This window comes from Opisthocomus hoazin, chromosome 15 (genome assembly GCF_030867145.1).
Source record: "Opisthocomus hoazin isolate bOpiHoa1 chromosome 15, bOpiHoa1.hap1, whole genome shotgun sequence".
Classification (NCBI taxonomy): Eukaryota; Metazoa; Chordata; class Aves; order Opisthocomiformes; family Opisthocomidae; genus Opisthocomus; species Opisthocomus hoazin.
In genome coordinates this window covers 23333278-23352877 of record NC_134428.1, presented here as the reverse complement: position 1 = coordinate 23352877, position 19600 = coordinate 23333278, and the positions used below count along the sequence as shown (strand labels likewise).

General features: G+C 45.2%; 1 protein-coding gene across 6 annotated transcripts in view; it reads left to right on the top strand.

The window, feature by feature from the left end:
* TOM1L2 (target of myb1 like 2 membrane trafficking protein) overlaps nt 1-19600 on the top strand; it is a 58959-nt gene that overhangs the window by 989 nt on the left and 38370 nt on the right. The window lies entirely within an intron of this gene.

Genomic DNA, 19600 nt, shown 5'->3' with positions numbered 1-19600 from the left:
AAAGAACAACGGACTGGCTCGGGTTCCTGCAGTGCAGGGACCGTGGCACATGGTCCCAGAAGCCAAGGCGGTGTTCGGTTGAAAGCGCTTGCACTAGCATCCCTCTCCAGTGAAACCATGCTCTTAGTTTCCTTGGTTTGTTTCATAAGCAGCAGTATTTCTAATGCCTTATTTAGGGGTTATAGATAGTATAATGCATAGCTATGTATTGTCGAGTCTATAGCTATTTTACATTAATTTATGGAATGATGGAAGACTTGTCTCTTTGGAGATTAAAGTGGGGAAATTTTGCAAAGTACCTGGTTGTGGCCTCAAACCCCAGAAGTTCTTTTATTGTAGTCGCCTCACCCACACACACAGGGACACCCTGTTGTAGGGGTAAGAAGTCCTTAAACAGCGAAGTCTCGCACTGTGCTTTGAAGATGGCTGGACTCTTGCTTTGTCAGACTATATGGAGCATATGCATAGCTTGCTGTTTTTCTTTAGCCATCTGGGGTGTTTATTTCTTCTGCTTAGGGAGAAAAGTGCTGAGAGTTGGAGGATAATAACGAGAACGGTGAAAGTTAAAGTGAATTTGCTTTGTTGTGTGTGGCCATCTGACCACATCTGCCAGGACAGCTGGCTGCTTTGCTGCCTGCACAAGCCTTCTCCAATGAGCGGTGTTAAGGGAAGGCAATCATTTCTCATCCGCTTATTGTCAGATTCTTTTAGCATCAGTAAGTGGTTTCAAGGGGCTTCCTTAAGACTTGAGAATTGTTGGGAAGGGCGGGTAGCAGTAAAGTCTGCTTTTCTAGCCTTCTGCCTTTCTATCTCTGGAGCTCTTGCGTCCCCTTCCTCTCTTTGATGGAGCAGTCACGGCCAACTTAGAGACTTCGAACACCAAGCTCTGGGAGAGCTGCTTTGATCAGATAAGGTTAGGGGGTGTGTGAGGGGCTTATCACACAGCTTCCCTTAATGCAAAATTCAGCTGCACTTCGAGAATGTTTTTTCATCCCCGGGGGGAGAAGATAGCTGCAGATTTGATTTTGGAAGAAAAATTTTTCTGCCTCTCCTGTCACAGCCAGTTATCCCTTTCTGAGACAACAGTGAAACGAAAGCATGCCTTGTTCTCAGACGGTGCTATTTGCCCAGTGTTTCCACAGTTTTTTTTTCAATGAGCTTGTGGAATATAGTTTTCACTTATGTTTCTCTTCATTCTTTGAAGGAAACTGAATGATTTTGTATTTCTGTTTAAACATATTGTGTTGAACACAGTTGTGATGTTTTCAAGCAAGGCCTAACACTCACCATAAGGGAGAAGTGCAGAAAATTATGTAGGTCCATCAGCACACCAAGAATGCATGTTCTCTGCCAGGAAGTAGCAGTGGTTCACATGAAGATTTAATTAGGGCTAGACAATGTCTTCAGATAAATGCCAGGTCTGAAAGAACAAAGATGTCAGAGAAGGTTTGGGGAGAGCTGAGAGAGGTAATACAAGGGATTTTTCTCTTTTCTTCCTCGCTTTATCTGGATAATGTCTGAAGCTAGACAGGCTTTTTATGTTAACTCTTTTGCTTAATGTGGGAAAGTAATGCTAGGATGAGCTCAGAGGATTTGTAATGGAGATGGATAGAGTCTCCTGCATCTAAAGTGCCGGCTTAAATGGCAGCCAGGTTCCTCATCGCTGAAAGCCACCTGATTTTTGGACCGGCTTATATGGTAGTCTCTGTTTAGTTTCCAGTGGTGGCATAACAGAAACTGCATAAGCCATCACCATGGCTACTAATTACAAACCTCACTTAATTTTTCTTTAATACTTTGATTGACCTGTGGGCACCGAACTGTCCTGACGTCTCTCCCGAGGTCCCCTCCTGAGCGGAGGGAGTGGTTTTTGGCAGGGCTGTTGTGTGGAAGGCAGTCAGCTGCTGTGGTGTGCCTCGCAGATTCCTGAGCTTCAAAAACATTGCCTTCATCCCATGTTGCTTTTCACGTGGAGGTTGTGGTGAAGGGAGGCAACAGCACCATTTTACACACAAACTGAAAACCTCCCCCAGGATTTTGTGGCAGAATCCGGTACTTCCCAAAGGCTTTGTGAGCAAACGGCGCTTTTCAGCATCCCACGGGACAGAAGAAGTCTACGTGGTCCCTTCAGCCCTTCGCAATGTCGCTTTTGTTGGTGGTCGGTGCTTCCTCGCAGGCCTCCGCGGGAAGGTCCCCGGGCAGGGCTTGTGCGTGGAGGTTGGTGTTTTGAACCGGTGCTGCGTGCTTGGCAGCCGGTGCAGCCAGCAGCTGCCGGTGACGCTGGGTGAGGAGCCCAGGGGGCACCGGCACTTTCCTGGACAGCTTGTGCTGCGCGGTGCTGGCCAGCCGAGGTGTGGCCATGCCACCAGCCCTGGAGAAGTCCTTTGTGACAGTTGGCGAGGGTCTGGAAGTGGAACTGGGTGCCGCGGGTTTCGTAGGCTGCTGGGTATGGTGGGACCGACAAGACCCTTTGTGTCCTTGGGTGTTGGCCCAGCTCTTACGACTGAACTGTTTATTTTTTCCAGTTAATACTGTGAATGTGATAGAGTAGATCCTTGGAGGAGGGCTATTTTGAAGAATGCGCCTGATCAGGGGCGAGGAGAAGTACAGGAAGACGTGTAGTAAAACGGCGAAAACAGACTGCTTGCTGTCTGGAGAGGGGCTGGCTTGGGGAAAAAGATGCAATTTACAGTAGCGGGAATTTGCCTTGAGATTCACCCTCCTGCCATAAATTGTGTTTTTATCTTTCTTTGTTCGAGGGAGCCATCTTTAAAGTGTCACCACTCTGTTCAAGGTTATTAGAACAAATACCCTTACCGCAGGTTAGCGAAAACATCTGAGATGATTAAAGCTGATTGAATTACAAGAATGAGGTGACTTTTTTTGCTCGTTCTGCTTATTTGATATAGGCCATATGGCTTACACATGAGGACACGGTAAAACCAGTTCCATTTCGTAGCATTTGTTTTTTACTCTGGCGATGTTGCAAAGGCTTCAGGAGAGTGCTTGGTTGTTTGAATCCAAACCAAGTCTTGGTGCTGGGCTCCGCCGGGTGCGAAGGGCTGAGTTGAGGTGGTGAAGTGTGAGATGGGGTCCCCGTGGGGTGACGGATGGGAGCGTCGAGGTCCGTTTTGGGAAGGGCCCTGGGCAGGGCTGTGCGTGCTGCTGGGGTCAGCTGTGTTGGCTGCAGCCTGGAGTCTGCTTGACTTGGAGCCAAAGACCTGCGGGGAGAGAGGTCCAGCAGCTGAGTTAAATGCACAGAGACCCGAAAGTTAATTTTTAACAAGACAGTAGAAATTGAGGTGTCCTGCATAACTGGGGGTGGGGGTGTTGGTCTGTGCTGCTTTACACCCCTGGTCCCTGCTGGTGCAGGGAGGTTTGAAGGAGGGGTGCTGCTCCGGGCACTTGCCTTGGGGCCTGTTTTCGGAGGAGGAACAGTACAGTGATTTAATACAGAGTATTGTTTAAAGAGGCTACAAAAACAAGGTTTCACCAAAAGATACAGAGGCACTTTATTGAAGCAACAGTGAGGCAGACAGCTTTTCAATTGATTTTTATCAAAGCACTTGCAGTTTCCATTCAAGGCTGTTAAATTGATAATAAATATGGTGGACAGGGTCTGTTTCCAGAGCTGCTGTTTTGTTCCCCCCCTTTTTTTTTTCTAATGAGAAAATGCCTCAGCTTGGGGAGTGTATAAACACCTTTTTTATTTTCCTTTCCATAAGAAGCATGTAAGACCTTTCTTCAGGTTTCTTATATCTTAAGATTTTTATGAGTCTTGGAATAAAAATGGTTCCTAAATAAAGGAGTTGATGGCGACATGCAGGAATAGAGAAATATATCACAGTGAGCAGCCCATGGTAATCCTGCAGGAGGAATTAACCCCGGCTTTCTCGTCACATACACAATTCACCTGAGTTCCCTTCAGTGCAAACTTACTACTTTGCTGTGCTGTAAGTAAAACATTTGTTTTAAAGACAAACTTTTCTCAACACCAGAAGTCAGTGTTTAAAGTGCACACCGCAATCTTAGGATCTGGTGCCAATAAAATTACATGTTTGCAGCATGCTGTTGGGGTCTGAATCATCTCTCGTTTCATTAATTGCATTATGATAAAATAAAAAGTCCTAAGAAAGCTGCTTGCATTTACCCATGACCGCTGAAGTATCGTGCCCTGTTCTAAGGGAAGCTTTTCTCAGTACGAGGTAGCAGTAACCTTTATTGCTGTCAGATGCCCACAGCATCGAAAAGATGAATTTTGTCTTTTCCCACAGTGAAGAAGGCACAAAAAGTGCTCTCCTCAGAGTTCAAGTACTTTGTAGGTACTCCTGTAGCTGGTCAGTCATTTAAAATCCAGCCCCCCACCGTTCATCTAGAATTGTGCTAGTCATGCAAAAGAGAGTCTGATAAAGTGCTTTTAGTTTTGTAAGATTATTTGGATCTGCTTTCACTTCATGACAATGGATTATGTTGTAAGGAAAATCTCCATGAAATATGAAAATGGATATCTTTGCTTTTAAAGGAGCAAATAAATACTGAGTCATGAATCTGGCAACTTGGAGAAACTACATACGTGTGTGGAGTTGGATAATTAGTATAATACCATTTAATACTAGGTTTCTAAGACTGGATTTATTTTATAGGCACAAAAGCAGATTGTAGTTCGTGAAGGTATTATAGCATGTATTTTTGAGTAATGCAGTTTTATCTCTTCCAGCACAGTACGCTTAAATGTCTATTCCATATGCTTCTATTATAGATCTATATGTGAGAGGTTGCCGTGTGAGGACAGCTCGTTCCCAGTTTGGTACTGCTCCATTCATGTACCCAGCAGATTTTTATAACTGCATATTTAAAATATGCCTGACTAAAACCACACAGAAGATCCCCACAGACCCTTCCAACTGATTCTGTCTTTCATCCAAAACAATTTTCACCAGAAAAGAAGTATTGTGTGTTTTGGACTAGATGACCCACAGAGGTCCCTTCCAACCCCTAACAGTCTGTGTTTTCCATAGCTGAATTAAGAACAATTTTAAATTAGTCAGATTATCCTTTGATTTCTTAAACTCTGCGGGGTTTTTAATTGAGCGTTCTGTGAAGGTGACGAAGGGATTTGGTAGTACCCCCGGTGCCGATGGTCAGCGGAGGAACAGCAGCAGTTGCAGATATTTCAGCGAGGTGATCCCTCGTGGGATCGTTGTCTGACATTTCATGTTTGACTCTGGGTAAATCACTTCATGCTTTGTGTTTTGGTTTAAGAAATCTCTGCAATGTATAGGTGATAAGAAGCATAAATGTTTGGAGAACGCAGGGGAGAAGGAAGCGTTGTAAGAGCCCTGAGGAGGTGGGAAGTGACCCCCAGGGCCAGCCTGCGTGACACCATTTTCCCCCCTATGATGAGTCTGCACAGATCATCCAGAACTAGTTTTCCATTTTCTCATGTGCATCCACCTGGGGAATTACTAGTTTGCTACGTAAAAGAAACTTGTTACTAAGTATAAAAATCCTATTTCGAATTGATGGGCCTTATCTTCCATATTTGCTTAGTCATTCTGCTGATGGTTCTCCACGATTGTTTTGCTCATTTGTTTCGGTTGTCGTCAGTGGGAAAGGGCTCTGGTAGAATTGATGATGCTTGAGCACAAAAGATGCTGGTCTCAAGGCTTTGCTACAACCTGGTCTCCCTTCCCTTAGGAGCGGGTCCTTTGCTACAGGTAAACATTTCTTTGCCTAACTCGTGGAGCCAGATCTTCCAATCTGTAGGTGCCCTTCTCATCGCTGAAGAAGGGGAGATGCAAATAGATTCAGCCAGTCTGTTATTGACAGCACTGTCTTGAAATCCCAGTCTTGTTCAACTTCTTCATCAATGACCTGGATGAAGAGTTAGAGTGTACCCTCCGCAAGTTTGCTGATGATACAAAACTGGGAGGAGTGGTGGATACACCGTCAGGCTGTGCTGCCATTCAGCGAGAGATGGACAGGCTGGAGAGTTGGGCAGAGAGGAACCTGATGAGGTTCAACAAAGGCAAATGCAGGGTCCTGCACCTGGGGAGGAACAATCCCATGCGCCAGTACAGGCTTGGAGCCGACCTGCTGGAGAGCAGCTCTGTGGAGAGGGACCTGGGTGTCCTGGTGGACAACAGGTTGACCATGAGCCAGCAGTGTGCCCTGGTTGCCAAGAAGGCCAATGGGATCCTGGGGTGCATTAGGAGGAGTGTGGGCAGCAGGTCAAGGGAGGTTCTCCTCCCCCTCTACTCTGCTCTGGTGAGGCCCCATCTGCAGTGCTGTGTCCATTTCTGGACTCCCCAGTTCAAGAAAGATGAGGAGCTACTGGGGAGAGTCCAGTGGAGGGCTACGAGGATGGTGAGGGACTGGAGCATCTCTGCTACGGGGAGAGGCTGAGGGAGCTGGGCTTGTTCAGCCTGGAGAAGAGAAGGCTGAGAGGGGACCTTAGAAATGCTTCTAAATATCTGCAGGGTGGGGGTCAGGAGGACGGGGCCAGACTCTGTTCAGTGGTGCCCAGTGACAGGACAAGGGGCAATGGGCACAAACTGAAGCGCAGGAAGTTCTGTCTGAACATGAGGAAGAACTTCTTCCCTCTGAGGGTGACGGAGCCCTGGCCCAGGCTGCCCAGGGAGGCTGTGGAGTCTCCTTCTCTGGAGATATTCCAGACCCGCCTGGACGCGGTGCTGTGCAGCCTGCTCTGGGTGACCCTGCTTGGGCAGGGGGTTGGGCTGGGTGACCCACAGAGGTCCCTTCCAACCCCTACTATTCTGTGATTCTGTAATTTTGTGAAATGTAAGTATACTCTCTATGATTGCTCTGTACCTGCCGCAGTTAGAAGGTGGGCCCCGTAACGCATTAACTCATTTCAAAATCAGGGATTAGGGAAGGAAAGAAGTGCAAGTATGTATATACCCTGTCTGTGTTTGGGCAGTTCCTGGCATGGCTCTATATAGACTATTTATGCATGCTTCTGTATCTCTCAGTTGACAGAAACCCCTTGGCAGCTCTGTGTTTGCAGCGTAGTCTCCGAGAGCATCAGGAGACTCAAAAAATGAGTAGATATTCAGGAGAAAGCTGTTGAAGAATTTGGTTCCTTGGTAAGCCTGCTTGTTCTTTGGGAGTAAGCCAGTTTGTTCCCCAGCTGGTCCTCAGAAGCCTCCTGGGTTAGATTACTTTGGGAAGAAATTCTTTGTTCAGATTTACATCAAAGGAAATGTACACAAAGTGAAGGCACAGACTGGTGTTATAAACTCTGTTTGAACCCCAAGAACTTTGCAGAGCATAGGGGTTTTTTTTATTCTTAAGGCAAGAAAGACTTTGTTACATCCCCAGTGTGGTCAGGAATGTGGAGGATATTGTGAACTTGGACATGTTGCATCCTCTGTATTTTCATGGGATACATTTGCAAGAAGTGAGACCAGCTTTGTGTTTGACCCAAATGAAAAGAAAAATTCACGTTTCTTGCATTGCTGAGCAAAAGCAGAAAAAGTCACTTTTAAAAGTCTGGTATTTCCTGACTTTTTTAGCTTTAGTTTTGTCTCAATTATAGCTTTCTGCATTTATTTTCCTTTTGGAAGGAAAAGGGCGTCCTTTCTTGTCTATGCACACAAAACGCTACCATGAGCAGATTAAATAAATTGCAAGCTTCAGCAGCTTTGGCAGCAAATTTTGGAAGGTCTTTATGCTGCACTAGGCCTACAGGCTGGCGGTATTTGATAGCTTCCAATCACTTTGTCTTCTCAGGCCAACAAATACATCTATATGTTTTAATAGAGGCATTTTACTCAAGCTGTGGTGACCAAATACTTACTGAAATACAGATTTTTTTCTTTTTTCCAGACATCTGCAAGGCTTTAATTAGTAATTCTGTCCGAAAAGTCAAGCCTGAAGTAAGTTTTTTGACTGAGCTGATCCAGAGATGAGATACTATTTTGTAACTCTTCCTTCTAAAATGTCTTTCATCGCAGTTGGTACAGTGAACGTCTGTTGGGCTCGGTACATATTCTTTTCCCTCTTTTATACGATGCTCTTGAGAATCTGAGCTCCTCAGTGTTCACCAAAAAGTGCTCCTATCAGTTCACAGAGTATTAAGGAGTGTAACCAGTCAATTGGTTCCTAGTTTAAGATTAGGAGAGAAAATATGCAAACTTTACTGGAATATTTCTTCTGGGGTGAATCTTCAAATCGGTTTCTGCCTTGTGACCAGTTATTACCTGGATGCTGTCAAATATTTTTCTGAGCAGTTCTTATGGGATATAGGCACGATAAGAAAGGTGGGAGTTCAGCAGAATCCAGCATATATTTGGTTTTGAGGCACCCTTATCTCGTGTTTAAGCTGTTGTAGTAAATAGCTGCTTTTTTCATTATCTTTGAGCTGCCCTTTCTGTACTGATTTTCAGTCCTTCTAATTAGAAGGGTATTTTAGTGAAAAGAGCGATCTCAGACCTTTGTGATATTTTCTGCTAGTACAAATAATGGTAAATCTGAAATGACTTATTAGGCAAGAAGTTGTTATGGCAACTCTAAGATGGTTGGCTAATCAGAGAGTGAGATCAGTTTTTATTTACAAGCGTAATGAGCAATTAAGTTTGAGCAGCTGTCAGGCTTGGAAAGTGATTAAAGTTCAGCAAACAACCCAAATGGGTCAGTGTTCAGTTCTGGTGGTGTTTTGACACTGCAGCTTGATCATGTGTGGGTTTCGCCTACTATAATTAAAACTGCCTTTAAAATCCCCATCTATGCCAGTGACTTGGCACAGCCGTTGAGTCCTGAAAAATCCCTCTTCCAACCAGGTGCCGTAAAGGGTGTTGGCCTTGAGTCTTGCTGCAGCTAATGAGGTATTTCGCATGTCGCATCCCTGAAAGCAGACCTTGGTGTGCCTGCTGGCTTGCAGAATCCTCTCCGGGCCGTTGATGATGACCAGGAGAGAGCTGAAATGGTTCAGCCTCGCTCAGGCAAGCTTTATACCTCTGAAGGGCACTCTGTCGTAAAAGGCATCGTTACACTGTTGTTGGTTGCTTAGGAAGCTGCTGCTGGGCTCAGAGCAAGGACGTGCACAGCGTACGTGAACATAAAAGCCAAAAGAAGTCAAGAAAGCCTTGATTCACCCAGAAACAGAAGGGAATGTCCAGGCTAACATCAGCCGGAGCAGGTGAAGCTCGGTCATTGAGCTGGCCACCAGCGAAGGGGGCCAGACCAGTGCCTTTGCTGGTGCTCGGCGCTTTCCCAAGCGGGAGCAGTGACACTAGCACATATCAGTGTTGCGCTGTCAAAAAGGCTTCTGCAGGTTTCATAGTTGTTATCTGGTATCCCGTGACATCTCCTGTGCTGTTGATTAACAGGCTGTAAGCAGCGAAGTCCGAAGAGCTGCTTCTCTGTCGATTCCAGAATATCATCTGTGTTCACACTGGGAAAGTTACCTTCCCAGCCATAATCTGCAGTTTTCAGAATGCCCTAGATTGGCCTTTTTCATCTGCAAGGATTTTCTTCCCTGCTGTGTGTGGTAAATAAGCCAAACTGTTTGTGTGCCATACTCTAAATCTGTGTTCTTGTTAGAATTTTAACTGTCCAAGGACCATATAGTTATTTCCTAAACATATGCTGCAGTCCCTTAAGTCATTTACACTGGTTTTAATTTCGCCACACCAACAGTAGCACGGAATATAGGTGATTGCAGTGGAACATGAAAGGTATTGGTACAGTTCCTGACCTGAAGAATTTACAAAGACTGGGTAACGCAAGTCGGTGAATGGGAACTTAGGGGAAAATTAAAACGACAGTCTCAGAAATAGGCATTTGCACACTTGATCTAAACTTCTGGTATTTACATTTTCTATTTATCAGTCTTTTTCAGGCTTGCCTATGGCAGTGGCACATGAGAAACAGGGCTGTAGAAACAGAGCAGAGTTTTTAATAGGGTTATTAGAGGCCAAGAAATCCGCATTTCCTGAGAAGATCGTCTGGAAGTGTTTAGCCGCTAAGCTTTTGCGGGCGTCGGAGCTTGGCTTGTTGGAGCGGGCAGCTGGCAATAGAGCCCTTCAATGACAGCAGCGTTGGCAACAGGGATTCCTGTTACCCAGTGGAACAGGAGCCAGCTCTCCCCTCTTCCCGTGGCGACGACGCTTAGTGTATTCCAGGCGCTGGTCTTCAAGCCGCGGAGATGTTGGAGAATTTCAGTGGGATTGGAGTTGGCTGCCTCTTGCACAGGCCTGCTGTCATCTCGTAGAGCAGCGTGAGGGAAGGCTGCAAAATTGAAAAGCAAACGGAAGCGTTTCACACCAGAAAACGTGAGCTGTCGGCCCTCAAAAGCTGCCGACTCCTCACAGGCTAGTACGCTGCTGCATGGGGGAGAATCGTGGTTTTCCAGAGGACGCAGCTCTCGCCGTCGTAGCTGTGGATGTGTAGGAGGGCTGGCTGTGGGGACGTGCACATGAAGTAGTCTACTGCAAGAGTTGTTCCATTCATAACACATTTTAATTATCACGTATGAGCGTTTACTTTAAAAGCTGCTGTAGCATGCTGCAGCTAAGGAGTAAACTTGTTCTTGTAGCTGCTTTCTTTGGAGGAATGAAAGATTTTGCCTTTTTCCCCTCGCTAAATGTAATTAGTGTTTTCGGTTTATTTTAAGCATGTGAAAATGTGGGCAATTGACTTTAGGAGTAACCTGTAAATAATATGAATAATACTGATGTAGGAGCCTGATGGATTATCTTTGCCTTGTCGTTTGTTTGCATCAAACAACATGGTACGAGTGAGTGGGTGGGAGGGGGAGTTTTAAATATATGGGGATGGATTTTTAGAGTTTGCAGCTGACGTGGATTAAAAATTCTTAGAACATTTCATCCATGAAAGGCAATTAGTTTTGTTTTATGAATATGAAAAGCACGTAGCTTGTAAGTAGTGGAGTGAAGTCCCAAGTGAGTTATTAGAACTTGCTTTACTCATGTAGTACAAAATTAGCCATCAAGAGCTGATAGATTTCAAATATAGCTCACTGACACGCTGATCATCCATGACTTTTCATAAAGACATTTTTTCGGTCTCGCCTGTGATTACTGGATGCCGTTGAAGTCCTGAACGGGGCAGCCAGTCACAGATCAGGACACCTTCTTGCTCCTGATGGTGCTTCCAACATTTTGTGCATTGGGATATCAAACTGTAATGCTGCTCTGCCTGCAGTTTTGGGTGGTAAAACTGCATCTGGGTGTGTAGAATATTCCTCTCTCTCTTGCCTCCTGGTAGTATCTTACTGGTCAAATACATTCTTCTGCTTTGTATTGTGTTATTGTTTTCCTGCGTTTTGGGGGAATGTATTAAAAAGCAATTTGCAACAGTTTATTTAAGGAACCGTCTTACTAGTGTTCCGTATGACTCTCGTAAATAACAAACCCACCGTAATAGGGCCTTTAGGCATACTTGCTAATAAAGAAGTTGAGAAATAAATCACTACTTTCACCTGCCCCTGCTCTCAGATTTGTAAGTTAGGGCTGGTAATATGAATGGAGTCTGCATTTCTTTTTTTTTAGCAGTCGTTATTTTGGCATTAGAACAAATTCACATATATGTGTTAGATAGTTGGTTAAGAGCTTTTTTTGAATATTGGGGTTGTCTGCAGTGAGTTTTCTTTCTGGTAAGAAAAGCTTCTCAGCTACTAAGGAGTATTTGGAAGAAGACTATTTTTTCAGTTTCTTTGGCTAGTTTCTTTGTCTGGCTTTTTTTTTTGGATAGAGGAGAGCTGAAGACTCAACTATTAAGAAGATTTCTTATTTCTAGTATTGATGAACAGGCGTTCTTCATCCAGTATGTCAGCGTTTTAATACCTGAGATTCTTGGTTAAGGAACTAGGTAGCCCGCCCTCCTGATCATCCAAATTCCCTGGAGAAATTGAAACAATACAAAAACTCTTTGGCCAGTAGCAGACTGCAATCCAAGTTCTGCCTGTGGAAAGGACTGAATGTCGGTGCTATTGGGTATGCAGCACCGGGTGCCTTACTGTGGTCAAAGGAGGGGGAGGTTTGGGTAACATCCCACCGCAGTGACCTGTTTAAACAATGCTGTGCTGCTAAATTCTCCCGTACAGAGTTGTATGGACAAGTCATAGCAGTCGCAGTCAAACTCAGAAAAGGCAAATCCGAGAGAGAACATTTTGTCATGTGGGAGGTTTTAATTTATGCTTTCGTGCCTCTCACCTAGAGCAGAAAGATGGACACTTGGGGTGTGATCATATTAGACTACTGGAAGTGTTGGCTAACAGATCACAGACGTTTGCAAAGTGGCGAGGCATCATCCCCACCGATACAACAGGACGGGGGCAGTCTGTCAGGAGATGTGGCATGTCATAACGGTGCATTGATTTGCTGCTGCCCTACAGTAAATCACAGGGTAAACATCTCCATTCGAATCCATTAAAATCCATTAATACAGGACATATATTTTAAAACTGCTGTGACATTTCTGATTGAAGGTTTTAGTGTATTGATTTCTGACGTGAGCAGGTCCTTGTTTGTCAATTGTAAAGTAGCACCGTACCTTGAATATCATGGCTTCGCAGTGAGACGGGAGTCTGACCAAGGTCACTGCTGAAAGAGGTGAAGAAACGTGCGGTGCAGGCCCAGTTTTAGGGAAAAGTGACTCTGAATCATGCAAATGGCCTGATGGGCTGGGAGCTGCTGCCATATGACCTAGCTCTGAAGGACAGTTATTGACGGTACATGGGTCAACACGTTAGCTTTAATGAACATACAGTGCATAGGAGGACGTTGTGATTGTCTTTTTTTAAAGCTGTATAGAATAAGTCAGAGGGATTCCACTTTGTTTTAAAGAAGCAATAGTCTCTTTCTACCATCTGTTTTGAAAGAGAGCAACTTACATACACATGTCATTCTGTGGAGCATGCTGTCAGCAGCAACAATCTCTGCTGACGGGGGACCTTCAGTGAGAAGATTCATAACAAAAGTCTTTATTGTATAGAAACACACCATTCTGCCTGGGATCCAGATTCCCAATGCTTCTAAGGACTGTGACTAAACCATCATTTGAGCTTGAGATCAGCGACATCTGAGTACAGGAACTGCCTGGACTAGGTTGCCCCATTGGGACATTTCTGTGCAATGCGATGGTGGAGTACTGGAAGGTCCGTCTGGTTTCACAACTTGCAAATGCATCAAGACCTATGAGATGTGATAAACTAAGCGAGTCAGGCTGATACGCTCTTTTGCCTACTCTGATATTATTATAAGGATTTCTGTTTTGTTTTTCTCTTTGTCCGGGTGGAGCTCTGATCTGAGTATGAAAGAAAAGTTGTTTTGTTGTACAGCTGTTCATATTTGTTTAAGATGTATTCATCCATTCACCTTGCTCTGCTTCTGAAACTGCTGCTCCGCTGTGCTCAGCTAATCAGCTGTAGGGTCCTGCTCCTGGGTTTGTGGGAGGCGTTGGGCCATGCCTTTTCTGGAGCATATCTAAATCACAGCAGTGCTGTAGCAGAACTGTGAATACCATGGGGTCCTTAAAAAGGCACTGTAATTGCAGGTTACATATTCATGGTTGCAGGTAAGTGTGATCTGGAAAGCAGGCTTGAAGAAGTTTGGCATTTGGGCAGCAGCTTCAAAAAGAAGAAAACCTGAAAGTGAACTGCAGAAAATGACAGTTCCCAGTTTACCGCTGTGCCTTCAAACAGCGTTCCAGCTAAATACTCCTCATGATTGCACATGTGCACGTCCCCGGCTTCTGTTGTTATTTTATTTCAACGCAGACTCTGCCATCATTGGAGATGATCATTATTCATTTATTCAGCCCAGAAACTTTGGCAAAACAAGGAGTGGAGGATAGATGACTTCATCCCAGAGAGCTTCGATGCGAGCATAGCTGAAATCAATTGAAAAATCACAACAGTCAAAGTGGATGACCAGTGCTGCAGCAGTATGACCCAAATCACGTTTTTCTGTAATGCCTCGCCATTCAGATTGAGCCCGGTTGTTCTAGCTGACTGGCTTTTTCTTTGGAAGTGTGAGGCTCAGCATTTTCAGAGCAGTGTGAAATAAGGAATGTAGAAAAAGGACTTGGAGCAGTGAGGTGGCTAATTGAAAAATGGTGTTGGAGCTGTGCTTTCTAACGCAGGTTTTTATGAGCAAGTCACTTCAGAGTTGAGTTTTGATCTTGAATTTTGAATGAGTCGCATTTAATTTTCAATAGCAGCGTTTTGATAAAAAGGTAAAAACCTCCTGTTGGTTACCATAATGTCTAAGTGTCCGTGACTGTCTTTCGAAAAGCAAATACGGAGAGAGCAAGAACAGACTGTTAGATCTGGGAGCATCTGAGTGTGTTATTCCAGTGTATCTGTGTCTTCCAGGTGAGATGTCTTGAAGTCGGCAGCCATGCGAATGCTGAGGAGCTTTACTCGTATCTCCGTTCTCCTTGGACAGCTGAAATGTGTTTCTGTGGCCCCTGTCTGGTCTTTCCCCAGGCCTTACTGGTGGTGCCGTGCGGGTCGTTGATGATTTGTTGAATCCAAGAGAGACAGCTGCAGTCACAAAACATAACGATGCTTTAAAGCGAAGCAGTTCTATAAGCTACAGCTTGGAGGAGAGATGTTATCGTCTCAGTCAATAGTTTATCTTCCCTTTTGAGCTATCTCGTGTGTTTTGCATTCCCTTGCAAAACTCTCTTTTATTTTTTTTTCCTGAAAGACCTTTGTCCGTTCTATAAAAGCACTTTGCATCTGACCTCAGCTGATAGCCCTTGCTTCTGAGAGAGCTCCGCTGAGAGCTGAGGGGAGGGGGACCTGTCGGATGGAAGTAAAAGCCTGCGAAGACTGTGGCTTCTTCTGTTCTTTGTCACATATTATGCAGAGTGAAATACAACACATCTGACTGTTTGATTTGCTCATTTCAGGCTTGGAGCACAGCTGGTAGGCAGGTGGACTGTTAAGAGGCAAGGCAAAGATCTAAGATCTGCAATCTTCTGAACTTCCAAGCCAAAGAAAAAAAAAATAAAAGGTGTTTTATGCTGCTTGAACTCCAAACGCTGTTGGAGGGGAGAAATTTGGAATCGGAAGTTCCTCGCTTTTGGATCTCTCTAATACGGTGCATTGGTGTGCACGCTTGCACAAACAGGAGGTGATCTTTTCTGTGCATAATTCTTCCCAAACGTATGAATCGAGAGTCTCTGAAGCAACATCTGGAGGAGTTCTCAGGAGAGAAGACCGTGATTTCTCTGAACACAAAGATCTGTTCATTCACGAGATTCTGGTATTCAGACAGAAAACAGCGCAGTTTTCCCATTTTAATTTAATGTGATTTGTAGCTAGTGCAGTGTTTACCTGTCACTTTTGCCTTTTCTTCCAAGAACATTATGCAGCACCACAGTCACTTTTGGGTGCTTATAGATAGACTTTTAGGGCAGATTTTTACCCTGGCCGTACCTGCTGTCATTCAGCTAGAGTAGATGTTCTCAGTGCTTCCAGCAGTCAGTTTTTCAGTCTCGGCTGTGTAAGCATGCATGTGGTACGTGAGTTAAATAGCGTACAGACTTCAACTTGTGCAGTCACAACCTGGCGAAAATGTTCGGGCTGTCTCCGATGGTGGCTTCAGGATAACGGCCAGAGATGAGTATTGAAAGGGGGAAGCAGGGAAGAGCGAGGAGTTCTGCTTTATCTCATCTGTAGGTGAACAAAGTTAAAATTTAAGAGAGTCATCAACATTGAAGTGCAACTTTGAAGCAAAAGTAGTATCACAGAGTCACAGCATGATAGGGGTTAGAAGGAACCTCTGGGGATCACCCAGTCCAACCCCCTGCTGAAGCAGGGTCACCCAGAGCAGGCTGCACAGGACCTTGTCCAGGCGGGTCTGGAATATCTCCAGAGAAGGAGACTCCACAGCTTCCCTGGGCAGCCTGGGCCAGGGCTCCGTCACCCTCAGAGGGAAGAAGTTCTTCCTCGTGTTCAGCTGGAAGGGGCAACGGGCACAAACTGAACTCTGCTTCAGTTTGTGCCCGTTGCCCCTTGTCCTGTCGCTGGGCACCACTGGAAAGAGTCTGGCCCCGTCCTCCTGACACCCACCCTGCAGATATTTAGAAGCATTTCTAAGGTCCCCTCTCAGCCTTCTCTTCTCCAGGCTAAACAAGCCCAAGTATGGACTGAAAAGGGCTGTGAGAGCAACTTCTCGAGGACAGCCGGTGTTAGCATTTCTTTGTTGGGTGACTTTGGAGCTGGGTTCAAGATGGGTGGTAAAAGCCCTTCTGTCTTTTCCGTACATTTGAAGGAGCCGTTCCTGCCCTGCCCTGCCCAGCCTGTTTATTACGTGGTGGTTACACGGGCATTCCTGACTTGGTTTCCTTGTGGTGACATCTCTCAGGTCGGAGCAGGTCGCTTTGGAAGAGGCTTGGCTGGGGGAGGGTGTGCACTGCGACTGTTCGCACCGAACACTTCACGCTGCTGAAGGGCGCCTGCTGAATGCCGTAAAACGTCCACGATTTCAGTGTGAGCGGGGAAATACCGATATTGCCATTTGGCGGAGTGTAGAAACGCGGCCGCAAGAGTTAGAGCTCAGAGGGAGGGTGTGAATGAATAAATAGCACAATTTTATCTCCTTTTCTGTACAGACTGGAGATAAGCTAATGCTTGCATGTGCATATGCAATGTCCAAGGTCTGCAGCGTGTCAGGCATGGAGTGCCAGATTGTCTTTCTACCAGAACATTTATGCTTTAATTTGGGAAACAAGGTGGGAACCGATAGCATCTTGTTTCTGAGAGAGGCTTACTGATGATCTCGCTGGTGGTATCACGTCTCCACGCGAGACACTAGCTCCCAGCCCTGCTGCGGTGACGAAGTCGGCGATAACACGGCGCTTGGAGTCGTTCTGAGGGCAGAAGCTGTGCCAGGCACCCTTGGCACCCAGGCTGGGAGTTGCCAGCCCTTTTGTTATGCAATTAAACTACACCATAAACTCTTCATTTGGTGACGGGAGGGGCAGGAGGGACTCCTCCTCCTTGCCTTTTTCCTTGTCTGATTTAACATTTCTTATGTCGCCCTGGAATCCTTTGGTCATGTTCCAGAGTCCTGCTGTGAACTGGTGCCATTTAGACGGCTTTTAACGAGCTTGAAAGAGATTGAGGACCTGGTGACTTTCTCTGAAGGGTATTTGCATGATGTGCATGCCATTCCTTTGCAATTCTGTGGTAGTTTCCAAAATCTGTTTGATCTTGTCTGTCATACCTGTTTGCTGTTTGGAGAGGAGCCTCAGACATGCATGCCTTCCAAAATGTCCATGAAGTACTGGACAGGTCATTGACTGTTTTTAATTTACTGCATTTTGGATATGTTGGTCAGGGATTCTCTTGTGGATGAGTGCAGGCAGAGCTGTTTCACCAGAAATCCAGAACTGCAGCCTGCTGTGTCTTGGTCCTATAAGAGCTCTCCAGGCGTTCAATTCATTGCAACGTCACACTGTTCTTCAAAGAAATCGCACGCAAACCCGTGTGCCTGCTCTGCAGTCGGTTAACTCCCTTGTACCAGTCGAGAGAGCACTGCAGCAGCAAATCTGGGTCACACGCCCTACAAAGGACAAACGACTACAGATGACAAGAGCTTGTGTGCTCTCTGTCGCTGAAGAAGAGACTAAAATTAGCTTCTGACTCTTATTTGAATTAAAAATTACCCTAGGGGAAAAGAACTAATTCTCAAAAAGACAGCTGTTACGTCTTAAACCCACACAGTCTCAACCGTGTATTACTCCACCGAAAGAACAGAAATGCAGAAATGAAAAGGCGGTAACCAAACTTCCTGGGGAAAAGGGGGTTTTCTTTTCCCTAGTGTGTCTCGGAAGGGAAATACAAGTGAGGTTACTGGGGACCGCAGACGAGTGTTCCTGTGCTACCCTCCACACGGTGCTGCAGCAGCATCTCGTCACTCTGCCACCTCCAAAATATCACAGACTGTAGCTGTGGAGTACTGCCACGTACACATTTTGTCAAAATGAACCTTAACAAAATGGGTTTTATGGGACCAGTGAATGAATTGGCTGCTAGCACAGCTTTGTGCAGGATCAGCATTTTCCCCGAGCATTTATAAAAAGTGATTATGGCAGACCACAGAGTATGAACGTTGCGAAGTTGCTGCCTGATGCCAAGTGCTGTCAAGCACACACAAATTTGTTAATATAGTTTTAGATGAAGAAAACAAATCATACGGCCAGCTTAAGGAATGCCCTCTATTTAAAGCATAATCTCTCGTTTTGAAGTGCTGTGCTTATAAATCCTTTGCAGCTTTGGAGATCACCTTCCCCAGCAGAGCAGATGTAGTGATTTTTTTTTTTTTTTATGTCTCTGAATATTTAGGGGTTTCTTCTAATGTTAAATAAAATCTTTTCCTAAGCACCAAGGACTATATGGAGGCGAAGGCAGATCAAATTCTATAGCAATAAAGCCTTATGTACAATATAAGAACAAATTGCAACTAATAAAAGTGATTATTAAGAGTAGCTTTACACAAAGATGAACTCCTGTATCCCAGAAAACATTAAACAGCTCTGTCTGCAGTCTTCCTTAAGAGAATCCCTGCCTAACATACCCTAAATGCAGTAAATTAAAAAGATTTTGGGTATTTGGCACTCCTTGGTGGAGTGGCCTAAGCCATGATTCCGGTGTAGACAAGTCACTGAAACTTGAATTACCCAGATGCATAGTCCTTCTCCAAATAATGTCCCATAATTATGGCCTGTGGGCATCTATATCCTCAGTCACAGAGTCAGAAATGTTAATGGGAAAAACATCGTTGGGAAACAGAAAAAGAGATGTGTTAAGCCCTTGTGCTGGGGGACAAGTTGGGATCTGATGTAAAGACGGAAGGATCGTTGGAGAAGATGATACCTGTTTTTGTTTCTGCTTTAAAATGTTTAGAAGGGTTTTTTTCTTGGTTTATTTTACATTTTGAAGATGCTTCTGTTTACGCTGTTTACCTTCCAACATTGGATGCCAGGGTTCTGTAGAAAACCTGGTCTGATTTAGAGGAGAAGGTCCCGTTTGGCGTGAAGGTCCCCTTTTGAGGTGCCTCTGGCGACAGGCTTCCCATCCGACTCGACAGCATCTCTGCGTGTGGGTAGTGTAACGCAGATGGGGTTTGGATGCTGCAAGTGAGAAGTGTGGAAAAATTCAGGGGATGTTCTGAGCACCACCAGGCAGAACTATGTTGATTTAGGAGGAAATCCCAAGGAGGAAATAGTTCTTGTCAACTGATTACTTGAAGTTATGGTTATGCTACTCTTGCAGACGTCTGTAAATTAAACTGCCACCAGTCGGCATCTGCCGCTGTCACAGTGCTATAGGTCATCCTTCTTGTAGAATTCAGTCTGATGCCGGAGTGACTGACTTACCTGCCGTGCAGATAGTGAGGGAGAGTTGGGAGGAAGGCGAATTGTGCTCGGGAGATGCGTACAGAGCCCCAACACAGAGATGGGGACATAGTGTGGGACAGAGGGGAGCAGTGCCCGCTCCCCTGGCAAGCAGATACAGAGGGATCGTGGTACAGGAGTAAAGGAGTCCCAGGCAAAAAGGGGTGCCCATGAGTGATATCGTGACCTGAACTGCTAAATGCTT